The sequence below is a fragment of the Sus scrofa genome, chromosome 8 (genome assembly GCF_000003025.6).
Source record: "Sus scrofa isolate TJ Tabasco breed Duroc chromosome 8, Sscrofa11.1, whole genome shotgun sequence".
Taxonomy (NCBI): domain Eukaryota; kingdom Metazoa; phylum Chordata; class Mammalia; order Artiodactyla; family Suidae; genus Sus; species Sus scrofa.
In genome coordinates, this window is record NC_010450.4 from 40,076,744 (window position 1) to 40,092,422 (window position 15,679).

The 15,679-nt window shown below is 38.6% G+C and overlaps 1 protein-coding gene across 2 annotated transcripts in view; it reads right to left on the reverse strand.

The window, feature by feature from the left end:
* Positions 1–15,679, reverse strand: part of SCFD2 (sec1 family domain containing 2) — a 430,377-nt gene that overhangs the window by 361,216 nt on the left and 53,482 nt on the right. The window lies entirely within an intron of this gene.

The window sequence follows — 15,679 nt, forward strand, 5'->3', positions numbered from 1 at the left end:
CACTGGGTTTTAGTATATTCAGAGAGTCAAGCAGTCATCAGCACTATATAATTTCATAACATTTTCATCATCCCAAGAAGAAAGCCTCTACTCAAATTTCCTCAGTTATGAAAACGATAAATCCATACATATTAGAATATAGCCTGAATAACATTTTCAATTAGGAGATATAACCGTACTTAGTTATACCAGAAAACTGAGAAACAACAGAAACATTCAGGTAATTATAGCTACAATGGTATAATGGCTTTTTTATATACACTATGGGCATGCACTAAAACATTTTTTAATTGAAGCAAAAATTCCTGGAAGGTAATAGTGGAGTAGAAGAGTACTAAATCATGGGGCAAAACAAACAATAAAAATAAACCTCTTTCCTTCACTTCTACCAAAGGTTTTGCCTAGAATATGTGACAAGGCACTGCAGCAAAGACAGGGCCCCCACCCAGAAGATACAAGCAATTCCAGACTCAGAAGCTCAGGAATGAGGAAAGTGGAAAGTGAGGGGTGTAATATAAAATAAAGCCTATATGTCATAAGTGTGCAGTGCAATTAACTTTCACACATACATCTACCCATGTAACCACCACCCAGATCAAGGTATGTCCAGCACTCTAGGAGATTCTCTCAATGTTCACCTAGTCAATAACCCCAAAATAGCAAGCTGCTACTTTGAACTTTCTCAACACCACTCATTTTTGGTCCAAAATGTATAATCACCTTCTGCAGCTCCATACCAAAAAAAAACAAACAACCCCATCCAAAAATGGGCAGAAGATCTACACAAACATACAGATGGCCAAACAAGACATACAGATGGCCAAAAAACACATGAAAAGATGTTCAACATCACTCATTATTAGAGAAATGCAAATCAAAACCACTCTGAGGTACCACCTTACACCAGCTAGAATGGCCATCATCCAAAAGTCTACAAACAGTAAGTGCTGGAGAGGGTGTGGAGAAAAAAGGAACCCTAGTACACTGTTGGTGGGATTGTAAATTGGTGCAACCACTGTGGAAAACAATCTGGAGACTCCTCAGAAAACTACAAGTAGAACTACCATTTGATCCAGCAATCCCACTCCCGGGCCTCTATCCAAAGAAAACCATGACTCAAAAATACACATGTACTCTAATGCAGCACTCTTTTTCAATAGCCAAGACATGGAAACAACTTAAATGTCCAAGAGGAGTGGATCAAGAAGATGTGGTACAAATACAAGATGGAATATTACTCAGCTATTAAAAGGAATGAAGTAACGGCATTTTTAGCAACATGGATGGACCTAGAAGTTATCATGCTAAGTGAAGTCAGTCAGACAATGAGACACCAACATCAAATGCTATCACTTACATGTGGAGTCTGAAAAAAGGACACAATGAACTTCTTTGCAGAACAGACATTGACTCACAGACTTTGAAAAACTTACAGTTTCCAAAGGAGAGAGGTTGGGGGATGTGCTGGGGTTTCTGATGGAAATGCTATAAAATTGGGTTTTGGTGATCATTATACAACTATAAATGTAATAAACTCATTGAGTAATATAAAAAAATAAAAAATAAATAAAATGAGGCACAACTGGAGAATTAAGTTTTCATGGTATTTTATGCTGGGTAGCCAACACTCTAATGAGAGAGAAAAAAAAAGTCACAATGGAAACCACATTGCCATACTCTTAGTATGCACACCTTTATTTTGTTTTTCTCACCATTTGTTTATGTGCTTATTGACTTAACTTTCTTACCTAATTATATAGAAAAAGGCCTGGAAGGCAAAATGCTAATTTAGGAACAATAGTCACTTTGAAGAATAAGATGACAGGGAGGGGGGATAGACAATTACTTTTTATTTTACTAATGTTATGAATCTTCTAGAACAAGTGCTAGTATTACTTTTTAAATAGTCATTTGGTTCTAAAATAAAATAATGTCTGTCTCTAAATGAACACTTTTTTTTTTCCCTCTGGGAAATCTGAGTCTATTCTTATCACTGATTTGTACAATGGAGGAAGCATTGTCTTTCAACAGGAAAAGAAATCTAAGAGTAATAATACTGCCCACCTCCTACCTCTACTGAGGTCAAAAAAACAAAGAATTATGGTTAACATGCAGGTGGAGAGATTTAAGTCAGATATGAGAAAAAAATTCCACCATCGTGATGACTATTAGACATTGAAACAAGTTATTAAAGGGGGAAGAGGGAAGACATTATAAATCTTCTCCCGCAGGGATCTGAAGGGCAGTATATACAGCCATCTGTATAGTGAAACTTGGATAAAACCCAGCTGGGAATCAATGTCCATTTTTATAACACTATAAATACTGAAGAAGGTTTTCTGGGATATCCTTAAAATAGAATATGTTTCTTGTTACACAAATTTTTTGAGCTCTACAATATTACAGCATAAGAAACTAACGTGAGGAGTTCCCGTCGTGGCGCAGTGGTTAACGAATCCGACTAGGAACCATGAGGTTGCGGGTTCGGTCCCTGCCCTTGCTCAGTGGGTTAACGATCCGGCGTTGCCGTGAGCTGTGGTGTAGGTTGCAGACACGGCTCAGATCCCGAGTTGCTGTGGCTCTGGCATAGGCCGGTGGCTACAGCTCCAATTCAACCCCTAGCCTGGGAACCTCCATATGCCGAGGGAGCGGCCCAAGAAATAGCAACAACAACAACAACAACAACAACAACAACAACAACAACAACAAAAAAAGACAAAAGACAAAAAAAAAAGAAACTAATATGAAAAGAGCATTTTAATTCTATGAATCAATTCAATCGAACGGGTCCAAAATTGAAAAAAATCTACTGCAAGATATGTCTTCAGGATAGTATGGAATAAAGCACAACTGCTGCAGGATTAGAGGTCACGAACAGAAAATAAACAGCTCTCCTTGAAATTTATACAAAAACAGTGAAATATAAAACCACCAGAAACATTAACAGTTTGGCCTTCTTTGGAAATGCAGCCTTCCTGAGGCTAACTTAAACACTGCATCATTGCTTATAAACTCAGCAGAGGGCATGAGAAGGAACAGGTTGATCATTCTGTTAGCCAAGGGCCAGATCAGCAGCCTGCCAGGTAAGGAGCCTTTCCTTGGTGGGCCCCTATGACTTGGAAAGGGAGCCTCCAAGTACAAATTCTCACCCCACAGCCATGGATCTTCTCTTGGGGCTTTTAAATTCCTAGCCTGTATTCTCATAAGTTGAGGATCCCTTCTGTTGAAAAAATATGAAAATTAATAAAAGAGGAGATGAAAAAAAAAAACAATGTACCAATTAAAGTTAAAAATATAGAGTCAGAGGGCAGATGCCTGAAGAAGGAATATTAGCAGTTCAGATTCCCAACATGCAGATGAAGAAACAGAGAAGCAGGCAACTCAGATTCTGTTTTAGGTGATGAAGTGTAAAAAGGAAAGATTTCTTTAGCAATCCTAAAGTTTTCAGGCATTATTGATTACTAATTCAATAAAAACCCTTCCAGAGCTCCCACTGTGGCACAGTGGAAATGAATCCAACTAGGATTCATGAGGACGCAGGTTCGATCCCTGGCCTCGCTCAGTGGGTCAAGGATTCAGCATTACTGTGAGCTTTGGCGTAAGTCACAGATGCAGCTCAGATCCCGTGTTGCTGTGGCTGTGGTATAGGCAACTGTAGCTCTGATTCAAATCCTAGCCTGGGAACTTCCATATGCCATGGGAACGGCCCTAAAAAGCAAAAATAAAAATAAAAATAAAAATCCTTTCTGTCTCTTTCTCTACAATCTCTTCTTCTTCACACTCTTAAATGGATGGATTCCTTATAGCTTTGCCTTCACCTCTCTTCTCTCTCATTCTACCTTCTTTTCCTGCATCATTACCCTTACATTTTATTTCCTTTAGAAATTCACTACTTAGGCTCCAACATAATCAGTAGGTAACTAAATCCCTAATCTCTACTTTCAGTTCTGGAAATCATTACTTTAGTCACAAGTTTCCCAACTGAGATAATCAGGGAACAATCCTACAGGCAGTGTAACTCCACCCCTAGATCTGATAGAGTACTCTTCAAAAGCAACTGTGTAACCACTGGTCATTATTTTCATTATCTGCCCAGGACATAATAAATAATTTTATCATGCTATACCCTCCTTTTACAGAAGACCTTGGATTTCAAAAACGCTATGTTTTGTATAAATCATCTCATCTAATTGGCAAGCTAGCAGATAAAAGAATCCCCATTTTGAAGATAGATTCAGATAAGATAATCAAATTGTTCATTTGAAAACAAGATAACATTTTTTTATGTTTCCTATCCCCTACAAGGACCTAATTACATAGTATGCAAACATAATAAACATATTTTAAATAAATAAAAACAATTATTTATTACTTCTAAATATGGATAATGTGTAGAAAAAATTTCAATGAGCTTTCCCCCTTCTATGGATTCCAGTGATCTCTAGGAAACCATGTGAATCTTGTACCCTGCAGAATACTGTACTCTTTTAAATAATGGTTCTCAAAGGTGTTCCACAAAATTCTGATTCCTTGAGGCACTTTTAGGTAGTCAAAAAGTCAGAATTATTTTCATAATAATACAAAGATGCCACTTGATTTTGTTATTATCCTATATTTTGCACTGATGGTACAAAAACATTGGTGGGTAAAAGTGCCCTTGCCTTAGCACCAATCAAAGCAGTGGCAACAAATTATATAATCAGTCAGTTCCACTTCAGAATGGTCATGATGAAAATGCGAATGTTACTGATTTTATCAAATCTCAACCCTTAGGAAAACATCAATAGTCTGTGTAGAGAAATGGGAAATAGAGTTCCCGTTGTGGTGCAGCAGAAACAAATCCAACAAGGAACAATGAGGTTGCGGGTTTGATCCCTGGCCTCATCAGTGGGTTAAGGATCTGGCATTGCTGTGAGCTGTGGTGTAGGCCAGCAGCTGTAGTTCCAATTCGACCCCTAGCATGGGAATCTCCTTATGCCAAGGGTGTGGCCCTAAAAAGCAGGAAAAAAAGGAAAAAGAAAAAGAAAAAAGAAAAAAAAAAAAAAAAAAAAAAAAAAAGAAAAGAAATGGGAAATGTACAAAAGGCACTGCTGGTACATACCAAAGGACCACTACTATCTTCAGGAAAAAGCACTGATGTGATTGCTTGAGTGAAAAAGTGCTGTTCCCACTGTTTCAGTGGCAAAAAATTTTTTACTGAAAAAGACAACTAAAAAACTGTGGTTCTTCACATATTTTTTTTTCCAAAAAATGAATGAAGTAAGCCAAAACAACTAACACTTATTGTCAAAATTCAAATTTTCATGTGAAAAATTATAATTTTGGAAAACTTGTATCTACCCCTATATCTTTGCATCCCCGATATTTAAAGCTTTTCTAATGATATCAGTGGGGATGTCAACAATTGTGGTTTCGTTGCATTTGTATAAGATGCGTCAACATTTGGAAAATCTGCATAATTTAGAGAACCAATGCTGTCGAAGTGACTAATGTACAACGCTATAAAATAATGTGTGTGTAAAAGATCCACTCAATGTGCAAGAAATACCAATGGGTTTCAATGTAACAGAATATGAAAAATTCAATGATATAGTTTCATATTCTACACTGCAATCAACATATAAGAAACTACTTTGTGAATTTGGTGTAGTATCAAAGAATCTGCAGTTTTCTGAAAAGTTATTAAAATAGTCTTTCCTTTTCAAGCTATGTATCTTTGTAAAGCCAGCTTCCCTTTATATACCTTATCCAAAATAATATGTCCCAGCAGACTGAATGAAGAAGCAAGTAAGAGAATACAGCTTTCTTCTATTAAACCAGACATTAGATATGTAAAAATGTAAAATAGCATATTACATTATTTTGAGAAAAGTCATTTTTCACACACAAAAAAGTTACTCATGTTAACATGTAATAGGTTTGTTATAATACTTTTATATTAATTAATAAATATTTTTTAATTTTCCCTACTTAAATTCCTAATGTGATTCTTTCATTCTTTCTCTCTTTCGTTTGGTCTTTCCACCCACCCACCCATCCATCCATCCATCCATCTCAATATATCAGCAGTTATATGCTGCTAAAATAAAAGGTCTTGGTGTCCTCAATAGTTTTTAAGAATGCAGAGGGGTTCTGAGACCACAAAGTTTGAGAACTGATATTTAAAATCAATTCACTCTCAGATTCCACAGAAGATAGGAAAAAAGCAACTCATTAAATAAATACATATAAAATACCGAGTGACAGTATTCATTCAAGAATGTATTTATTCATTCCAAAAACACTTACTAGGCATACAGTAACTTCAAGGTCTTATGTTAGGTGTAGAGAATACCAAGAAGCACAGATAAGAATTTCCAGCCCCAACTACTCAGGGTCCACTGGTAACTGCTAGAGTAAGAGTCTGAACAAAAACAGCACTGATAGGGATATAGGATGTAATCTTTAGAAAGGATGATAGAAGATAAGAGACAAGATGGGAAAAAAAGTTAGGGGAGAATTTTAAAACTCAGGAGACTGAAATGAGCATTCTTTTTTTGAATGGGGGAGTAGAAGCAGAGTAAGGCTTTAAGATTGGTAGCAATTACTGAGTATCTACATGCAAGGCGCAAAAGGGGCACAAATATCTCTAAATCAGACTTTCAGGAAACTGGAAGTAAGAAAGAAAGCATGAAGCAATTATCAGAAAGGAGATAACCATCAGAAGTCAGTTGCATTTCTGTATACCAGCAATGAAACATTAGAAAAGGAATACAAAAATACGATACCTTTTAAAATTGTACCTCACAAAATCAAATACCTCGGAATACACCTGACCAAAGAGGTAAAGGACCTATATGCCGAGAACTATAAAACCTTAATCAAAGAAATCAAAGAAGATGTAAAGAAATGGAAAGATATTCCATGTTCCTGGATTGGGAAAATCAATATTGTGAAAATGGCCATCCTACCCAAAGCAATCTACAGATTAATGCAATCCCTATCAAATTACCCATGACATTTTTCACAGAACTAGAACAAACAATCCAAACATTTATATGGAACAACAAAAGACCCAGAATCGCCAAAGCAATCCTGAGAAACAAAAACCAAGCAGGAGGCATAACTCTCCCAGACTTCAAGAAATACTACAAAGCCACAGTCATCAAAACAGTGTGGTACTGGTATCAAAACAGACAGACAGACCAATGGAACAGAATAGAGAACCCGGAAATAAACCCTGACACCTATGGTCAATTAATCTTTGACAAGGGAGGCAAGAACATCAAATGAGAAAAGGAAAGTCTATTCAGCAAGCATTGCTGGGAAACCTGGACAGCTGCATGCAAAGCAATGAAACTAGAACACACCCTCACACCATGCACAAAAATAAACTCCAAATGGCTGAAAGACTTAAATATACAACAGGATACCATCAAACTCCTAGAAGAAAACATAGGCAAAACACTCTCTGACATCAACATCATGAATATTTTCTCAGGTCAGTCTCCCAAAGCAATAGAAATTAGAGCAAAAATAAACCCATGGGACCTCATCAAACTGAAAAGCTTTTGCACAGCAAAGGAAACCCAAAAGAAAACAAAAAGACAACTTACAGAATGGGAGAAAACAGTTTCAAATGATGCAACTGACAAGGGCTTAATCTCTAGAATATATAAGCAACTTATACAATTCAACAGCAAAAAAACCAATCAATCAATGGAAAAATGGGCAAAAGACCTGAATAGACATTTCTCCAAAGAAGATATACAGATGGCCAACAAACACATGAAAAAATGCTCCACATCGCTGATTATAAGAGAAATGCAAATCAAAACTACCATGAGATACCACCTCACACCAGTCAGAACGGCCATCATTAATAAATCCACAAATAACAAGTGCTGGAGGGGCTGTGGAGAAAAGGGAACCCTCCTGCACTGCTGGTGGGAATGTAAACTGGTACAGCCACTATGGAGAACAGTTTGGAGATACCTTAGAAATCTATACATAGAACTTCCATACGACCCTGCAATCCCACTCTTGGGCATCTATCCAGACAAAGCTATACTTAAAAGAGACACATGCACCCGCATGTTCATTGCAGCACTATTCACAATAGCCAGGACATGGAAACAACCCAAATGTCCATCGACAGATGATTGGATTCGGAAGATGTGGTATATATACACAATGGAATACTACTCGGCCATAAAAAAGGATGGCATCATGCCATTTGCAGCAACATGGATGGAACTAGAGAATCTCATCCTGAGTGAAATGAGCCAGAAAGACAAAGACAAATACCATAGGATATCACTTATAACTGGAATCTAATATCCAGCACAAATGAACATCTCCTCAGAAAAGAAAATCATGGACTTGGAGAAGAGACTTGTGGTTGCCTGATGGGAGGGGGAGGGAGTGGGAGGGATCGGGAGCTTGGGCTTATCAGACACAACCTAGAATAGATTTACAAGGAGATCCCGCTGAATAGCATTGAGAACTATGTCTAGATACTCATGTTGCAACAGAAGAAAGGGTGGGGGAAAAAACTGTAATTGCAATGTATACATCTAAGGATAACCTGACCCCCTTGCTATACAGTGGGAAAATAAAAAAAAAAAAAAAAAAGAAAGGAGATAACCAGAAGGGCAAAGTGATGTGAAGACCAAGGGAAGAGAATCAAGAAAGAAGACACAATTAGATGCTCCGAGACTTCAAGAGGAACAAGAAATACCAGAAAGTTGTAAATAGAAATATTAATGCATACAACCATGCATCATAGAAACGCTCACCATCCCTCTACTACTCATCCACACTCATCACGCAATCCATTCATTCAAGCGGCAAGTGCCAAGCCATCCTCCACGTACCAAGCCAAACAGTCGAGTGACACTGACATGGGCACTATCTAGCAAAGTTTTAGACCCACACATGTCTAACTCTTTTGTACTGTGGTACAAGTGATAAGTGATAAGACCACAACAAGAGAAAGAGCTGGGGGTCCTCAGAAGGCAGAGTCATGTTGCCTGTTGAGGAGGGGGTAGGAAGGAAGGTAAGAGGGAATTAGATATGGTCCCACAGAGAAAGTAACATTTGTATTGGATCGCGCAGAATAAGATGGGTTCGACAGGAGAGTGTGTGTGCACGCGCAAGTGCATGCACTGGAAAATGAGTGGGTATATTAGTCAAAGATCCCAGGAGGAAAAAGATGACAGGCTCAAACACGGGAAATAAGGTGAGTTTAATGACAGGAATTTGTAAGTTAGGCTAAGGGGAAATAAGGAAGGTTAAGGAAAATCAAGCAGGGAAGGACAGAGGGAAGCAACCAACTGCATCCTGACAGGGATGAAGCCAGGCAGACAAGACCTAACCATGCTCCCTCTCACCCTCTAAATCTCCTGCCCATGCCTCCCACTGGCCAAACCCAACCGCGAGGCCGGAAAAGCCTGCTGAGGCACCCCATAACTGCTAGCCTCCAGAGGCACAGGTAGAGAAGGGTGGAGAGTATGTGGAGGGACAATCAGGTGAAAATATTTCAGGCAAAAACAACCAAGACCTGGATCTACAGAAGTTCCTTCTGGTGAATGGGGAGTAGGGAGGAAAAGCAATTCGAGTCGATGGGTGAATTGCGTGTGAGGCCAGAAGTCGGAAAGACATACAAATAGCATGCTAAGGAGTTTGGACACTATCTTGAGGCTGGGGAACCACCAGAGGTTAGACAGAGTAATGGCACAATCATATCTGTGTTTGTGGCTCTGTAGCCGCTCCTCCTGCCCCACCTCCACCCCCATAGTTTGATTTCTCAAAATGAAAGAGGCCTGCTAGAGAAGTCAGGGAGACCAGGACTATATTCTGGCTCACCCCCTCTAAGACTGTATTAGTCGGGACCCAGGCAAAAGGTAGGAAACACACCAGTTATTGGAGCACAGAGAATTGTTAACTGGGTTACAGAAAGGTAAAAAAGGAACTCCAAGGTATCACACAGGTAGCAACTGTTGGAAGCAGCTGTCACCAGCAGGGAGGAGGATGGAATTATACCTCTGAGAACAGAGCACTGCCTAGCTGGGCTGGTATATCCAAGGAGGGGGTGCTGTGAAGCTGGTTCTGCAAGTATTGGAAGAACTGCAAACTGAATTCTGTTGCTGCCACAGAAAAGACCTGCCACTGCAGGGGTGAAGAAGTGTGGTTGGCATGGCAGTCACAGGCAGAAGCAAGTCCAGAGGAGGCAGGCAGGATGTGACAAGTTGCCTTTTCCCCTTTCAGGCTTGCAGTTTCCCTCGGGCATCCCTTACTAGCACAGCCCGCCAGGCCACCAGCTGGAAAAGCAGAATGTGGTGTGCAGGGTCTCATCCCCAGCATCAGGAGCACAAGGGTGGGCTGAGATTGAAGAGACAGTTAACAACTGGCACAGTAATCCCGGAAAAGAAACTTAACCTTCTTGAGTCTTAGTGTTCCTTGTCTGTGAAATGAAGCGGGCTGTGGGGAAAGGGTACCAAATTCACAAGACTGCTGGGAGGATTAAATTACACAAACTATGTAAAACTTGTTACAGTACCTGAAACAAAGCAGCTGGTCAGGAATTCCCATTGTGGCCCAGCCAAAACAAATCCAACTAGGAACCATGAGGTTGTGGGTTCCATCCCTGGCCTCACTCAGTAGGTTAAGGATCTGGTGTTGCCGTGAGCTGTGGTCGCAGACGTGGGTCGGATCTGATGCTGCTGTGTCTGTGGAGTAGGCGGGCGGCTCTGATTCGACCCCTAGCCTGGGAACCTCCATATGCCACGGGTGCAGCCCTAAAAAAGCAAAAAAAAAAAAAAAAAAAAAAAACGCAAAAAAAACAAAGTAGCTGTTCAATAATAGTCAATTCCCTTCCTCATTCCTCAAACTGTGGCAACAGCTAATACATGAAGACAAAGATGTGTGAGACTTAACAGTCAGTGTATGTGCCCTATCCAGATGCTCTTACCTCTTATAAATTATCATATATCAGATGGTATGTTGGTCTTATTAGGCTTTACGATATCTATTTTGCAAAGCTTGACAATGTCCACACCTACTCCACATAACACATAGACACACACACACACACACACACACACACACACACACACAGATGTGTGTGGACACATGCTCCCCTTAATCCAAAACGAAAGCAAAAGATAAAAATGTGATCAAAACACGGCTGTTATCCAGCCACAACTAGATAAACTCAAGTACCAGTAAGAAGCAGAGTTATACTGAAAACACTATATATCGAATAAAATTTTAGGGTGTTTTGAGTTATTGCTGTTTCTCAAAGCCAGTATTGCGAAATTGTAAAAGCCGGAAATGACAGTGGGCGTGGCATCGGAGGGAAGCAAAACTCAATAATTTCATCTGTGACTTCATTAAGAGAAGTATGATGGCCAAAAAGAGGCAAAGAACAAGACAGTGTCTTTATTCAGCTCCCGACATCACATTTTAGGATGGACACTAACAAACTAGAGCTATGCCAGCGGCTCAGAACTTGAAAAAATGTGATTGTTAAAGGCTTGTCAGAGTTTCCTTTGTAGCGCAGTAGAAACGAATCTGACTAGGAACCATGAGCTTGCGGGTTCAATCCCTGGCTTCGCTCAGTGGGTTAAGGATCTGGCATTGCCGTGAGCTATGGTGTAGGTCGCAGACGTGGCTCAGATCCTGCGTTGCTGTGGCGTATGCTCGCAGCTACAGCTCCGATTAGACCCCAAACCTTGGAACCTCCATATGCCACAGGTGTGGCATTAAAATTAAAAGAGAAAAAAAAGAAAAAAGGCTTGTCTTTTCAGAAATGCTTGGAAGAATTCATCACACTTAATTTGAAAAAGAAGAACTGATGATGAGTCTACGGAGCTAAAACTCCACTGCCCCACAACAAGGAGAGTAAATTAAGAAGCTGCGCGATGCAATGGATGAGATCATCATCTGGAAATGTAGCCCAAGAGGTTTTCCTGTAAAAATGTGACCACAGAGGTTTGGGAATCTCAGAGATAGCCAAGGTGATTTAGGGGGTGAAGAGAGTCAGGAAGGGGTAACAGAATGTAATGATATGTAAGCTGAAAATGGAAAAAATATTTAGAATTCGGCTAAAAGAATGTGTTATCAAAAGGGAGAGTTTAAGCACAAAGAGGAGAAAAAGAGAAACCAAGCGAAAAGAATGAATAAGTACATTTCCCAGAAAGAAAGGGTAAAATCATCTAACTTGAGTTGATTGTCTGGATTTTACTCCCATCAAACAACCTTCCTATAATACGGCTTCCCATGCAGATTTCCTCAAAGGTAGACTATAACTGCAGCATACTAACTCCGGTTTGCATAACGATCATAACCTTTGCTCTGCTCAGAGGTTTCTTTCTCCTCCGAAATTACAAAATAGCTATCTCCCCCATTCTTATGGGAAAATAAATTGATGTTTGGCCAATGAGCAGCAGAACTGTGATGCACCTCCACATGTAACTGACTTTACACTACTCCATCACAATCAGGAGAGCCTAAAGTTGCAGAAAACAAAGAGATGTCCAAGACAGAGGTGAGAATCTAATACCGAATGTTGCAAAGAATGGGGACTGAGAAAATGCCCTTACATCTAGAGGCCTAGGAAATGTCTCAGCAAAAGAGTGTCAGGAGCCAGACTACACTAGATTAATAAGCAAAAAAATAATAAAGAAACAGAGGCGTCAGGCATATAATACTCTTCCAAGAAATCTGGCTGCAAAACAAAGGAGAGTGTCACAAAAAGATCTGTTTCCCTTCAGCCCTAATAGAGTCTTTCTGCCAGCCAGTAAAGCTGGGGAATACGCCCTTCTGCAGAGAGCTAAGCGTGGGACAAAGGGGTGAAGATCCCCAACCACTGTGTTAATCCAGAGAAACAGATTCTCCGTAAATGGAGAGACTGAGATGGGCATCTTTGACTCATTTCTTCTGTGAATGAAAATTCTGGGTCCCAACAAAAGCGTTTCTTAGAGTCCATTTGTTTTTACTTTCAGAACACATTTTTCATGATGAAAAGCCAGTGGGGGAAAAAAATACAACTCAATTTACGATGTTTTCAAAAAATCACTTTTCTGGAACATATCTATTTCGTGAACTGACAATTTAATAACAGGCTCTTGGAAAGAAGGCATATGTTTATACGTGAAATGATAAAATGAACATTTTTTCTTTCTTTTGGCAATTAAACTTTTTTTCCCCTAAGGGAATGATGCTCATTTCTTTGGGTCTTCATGAAGTTCTAACAGAAACTTACCTTTTACTGAGAAATTTTATATTTAAGAGCAGAGGTTTCAATCATGGAAGCTCTCCCAGTAAATTTAAGAAAATCTTTAGTCTAGCATTAAAATATCTGTTTAATGTCTCAAAAATACCAGAAGCCTCTGTCACAGTCAGAAAAATGTGTACTTCAGTAGAATTTATAACAAGGGTTGGGAGATCAGTGCATAGTTTAAAGTACATTTCATAGTTTTAAATGTGGCTAGAAAAAGCATTCCAACCATCTGGGATATCAGAGCATGATTTTTTTAAAATGATAAGCAGTTTTCAAATATCAATGTTTTATTATGTTTAAACTCCAGCCCCTTTGCCTTACTGTTCATGGTTATGTATCTGTTGGTATATGGAAATGAGACACACCAGAAATTCTGACCAGTGATATGAAGCAGAAATGGATAGCTACAGTGTGTTATCTTTTACTAAATTACAGCTGGCACACAGATAGAATGTGATTTGGGCCAATCTTTTCGGTCCTTCTTACAACAAAAGCTAGCCAACTATTGTCTGATTCTTTCCCTTTTTTTTTTTTTTTTTTTCCCTCTCCTCACCCTCCCCGACGTCTGGAGTTCGGGGATAAATCAAACCATCTTATCTAAATTTTTTTTTTTTTTGGTCTAAGGAAAACTCAAATATTTAAATTGAATTCCTTATGGGGTTGTTTGCCTTTTTTTTTGCTGGCTCTGATTATTTTTAAAAGACACAGAGCTTTAGAAATGTAAAGTGTTTTATTCTTTCAAGAGCCCTGCACTGACTGAGCAATAAAAATTGATTTATGCTCTGTGATAGCATCATAAGGTTTTATCACCAAAATGCAATATAAATTAACCTTATCACCCAGACCCTTTGTGTATTCTTACTTTTCTCTACTCATAGTATGAATTAGTTCTTATTTCAACATACTCACAGAGAAGGAACAATTTTAGGGAAACATACATTATTAATGCATATCTAGAACCGTGGGGAAAAAAAAGAAGAAAGGAAGAAAGAAAGGGGGAAGGGAAGGAGGAGAGGGAGAGAGAGTCTCCCGAATTATAGTCAAATGCCAGGATGCTCTCAAAGAAACAACTTTACTTCTACTCCAAAACAACATGTAGGAATCTAGCATTGGTTGTATTGAATTAGGATAATTTTATAAATAAAAAGTATATTCTCTCACATTAGAGAGTCTAGGTTTGAATTCCAGTCCCAGTTCTTACCAGATATACAGCTTTGAGCAATTAATTTTTCTCTATTCCAGATTCTTTATTTGAAAAATGAGACAATACCCATCTCATAGAATTACTATGAAGATTAAATAACACATGTAAAAGAATTAGAAGAAGAGGCGTTCCCGTTATGGTGCAGCAGAAACGAATCTGACTAGGACCCATGAGGTTGCGGGTTCGATCCCTGGCCTCGCTCAGTGGGTTAAGGATCCGGCGTTGCCATGGTGTAGGCCAGCAGCTGTAGCTCCAATTTGACCCCTAGCCTGGGAACCTCCATATGCCTCAGGTGAGGCCCTAAAAAGCAAAAAAAAAAAAAAAAAAAAAAAAAAAAAAGAATTAGAAGAAGACCTGGCACATCCTAAATGCTCAATAAAAGTTACTTATTTTCATTTTCCTTATCATCCTTCGTGTTTCTTAAAGCCCTCATATACAATCACCTAACAAAATGAAAGTTATGATTTTTTTTCATACTATAACCCTTTTTTTCCTTCTAGGTTTATCCATATTCTTTTACATCCAAAATTTTTTCTTCTATTTCAACTTGATAGCTTGATTATTTTTTGTACTTATTAGTAATCAACAACTGGGTTGAGGGAGTTCCCTGGTGGTCTAGTGATTAGGACTTGGTGCTTTCACCACCATGGCCTGGGTTCAATCCCTGGTCTGGGCTCTGACATCCCATATTAAGCCGCTGCACACTGCAGCCAAAAAACCAAACAAACAACTTGGGTGACAAATCTCAGCAGAGAAAAATTTTCCCGTCTAGTTAAATGTAATCATATTTATTGGATACCTAAGAGCAAATTATAAGAGAAACCTTATTTTCAAAATAAAGAAATTTCAAAATAGAGAAATAAACTTTTTCAAGTTTCTAGAAATAAACTCTACCTATTAGCCAGATTCAATACTTGTATTTAAATATTTCCATATTAGTAAAAGTATTTAATTGAAAAAAGTAAAACTTCAGACTCCTGTTCACAAATCAAAACATTAGTTCTGACTTTTTAATCAAAAGAAAAAAGCCATTTAAAACTTAAATTCCTGGGGAAAAAAAATAAAAATCATTATATAAAAAATAAAATAAAATAAATAAAAATAAATAAAAACTTAAATTTCATTGTAGCCCTATTCTTCTAATACTAAAGACAAAGCTGCATGTGAAAAATGAGAAATGAGAAAAATGAGATATGTGATGCCTTGGCAAG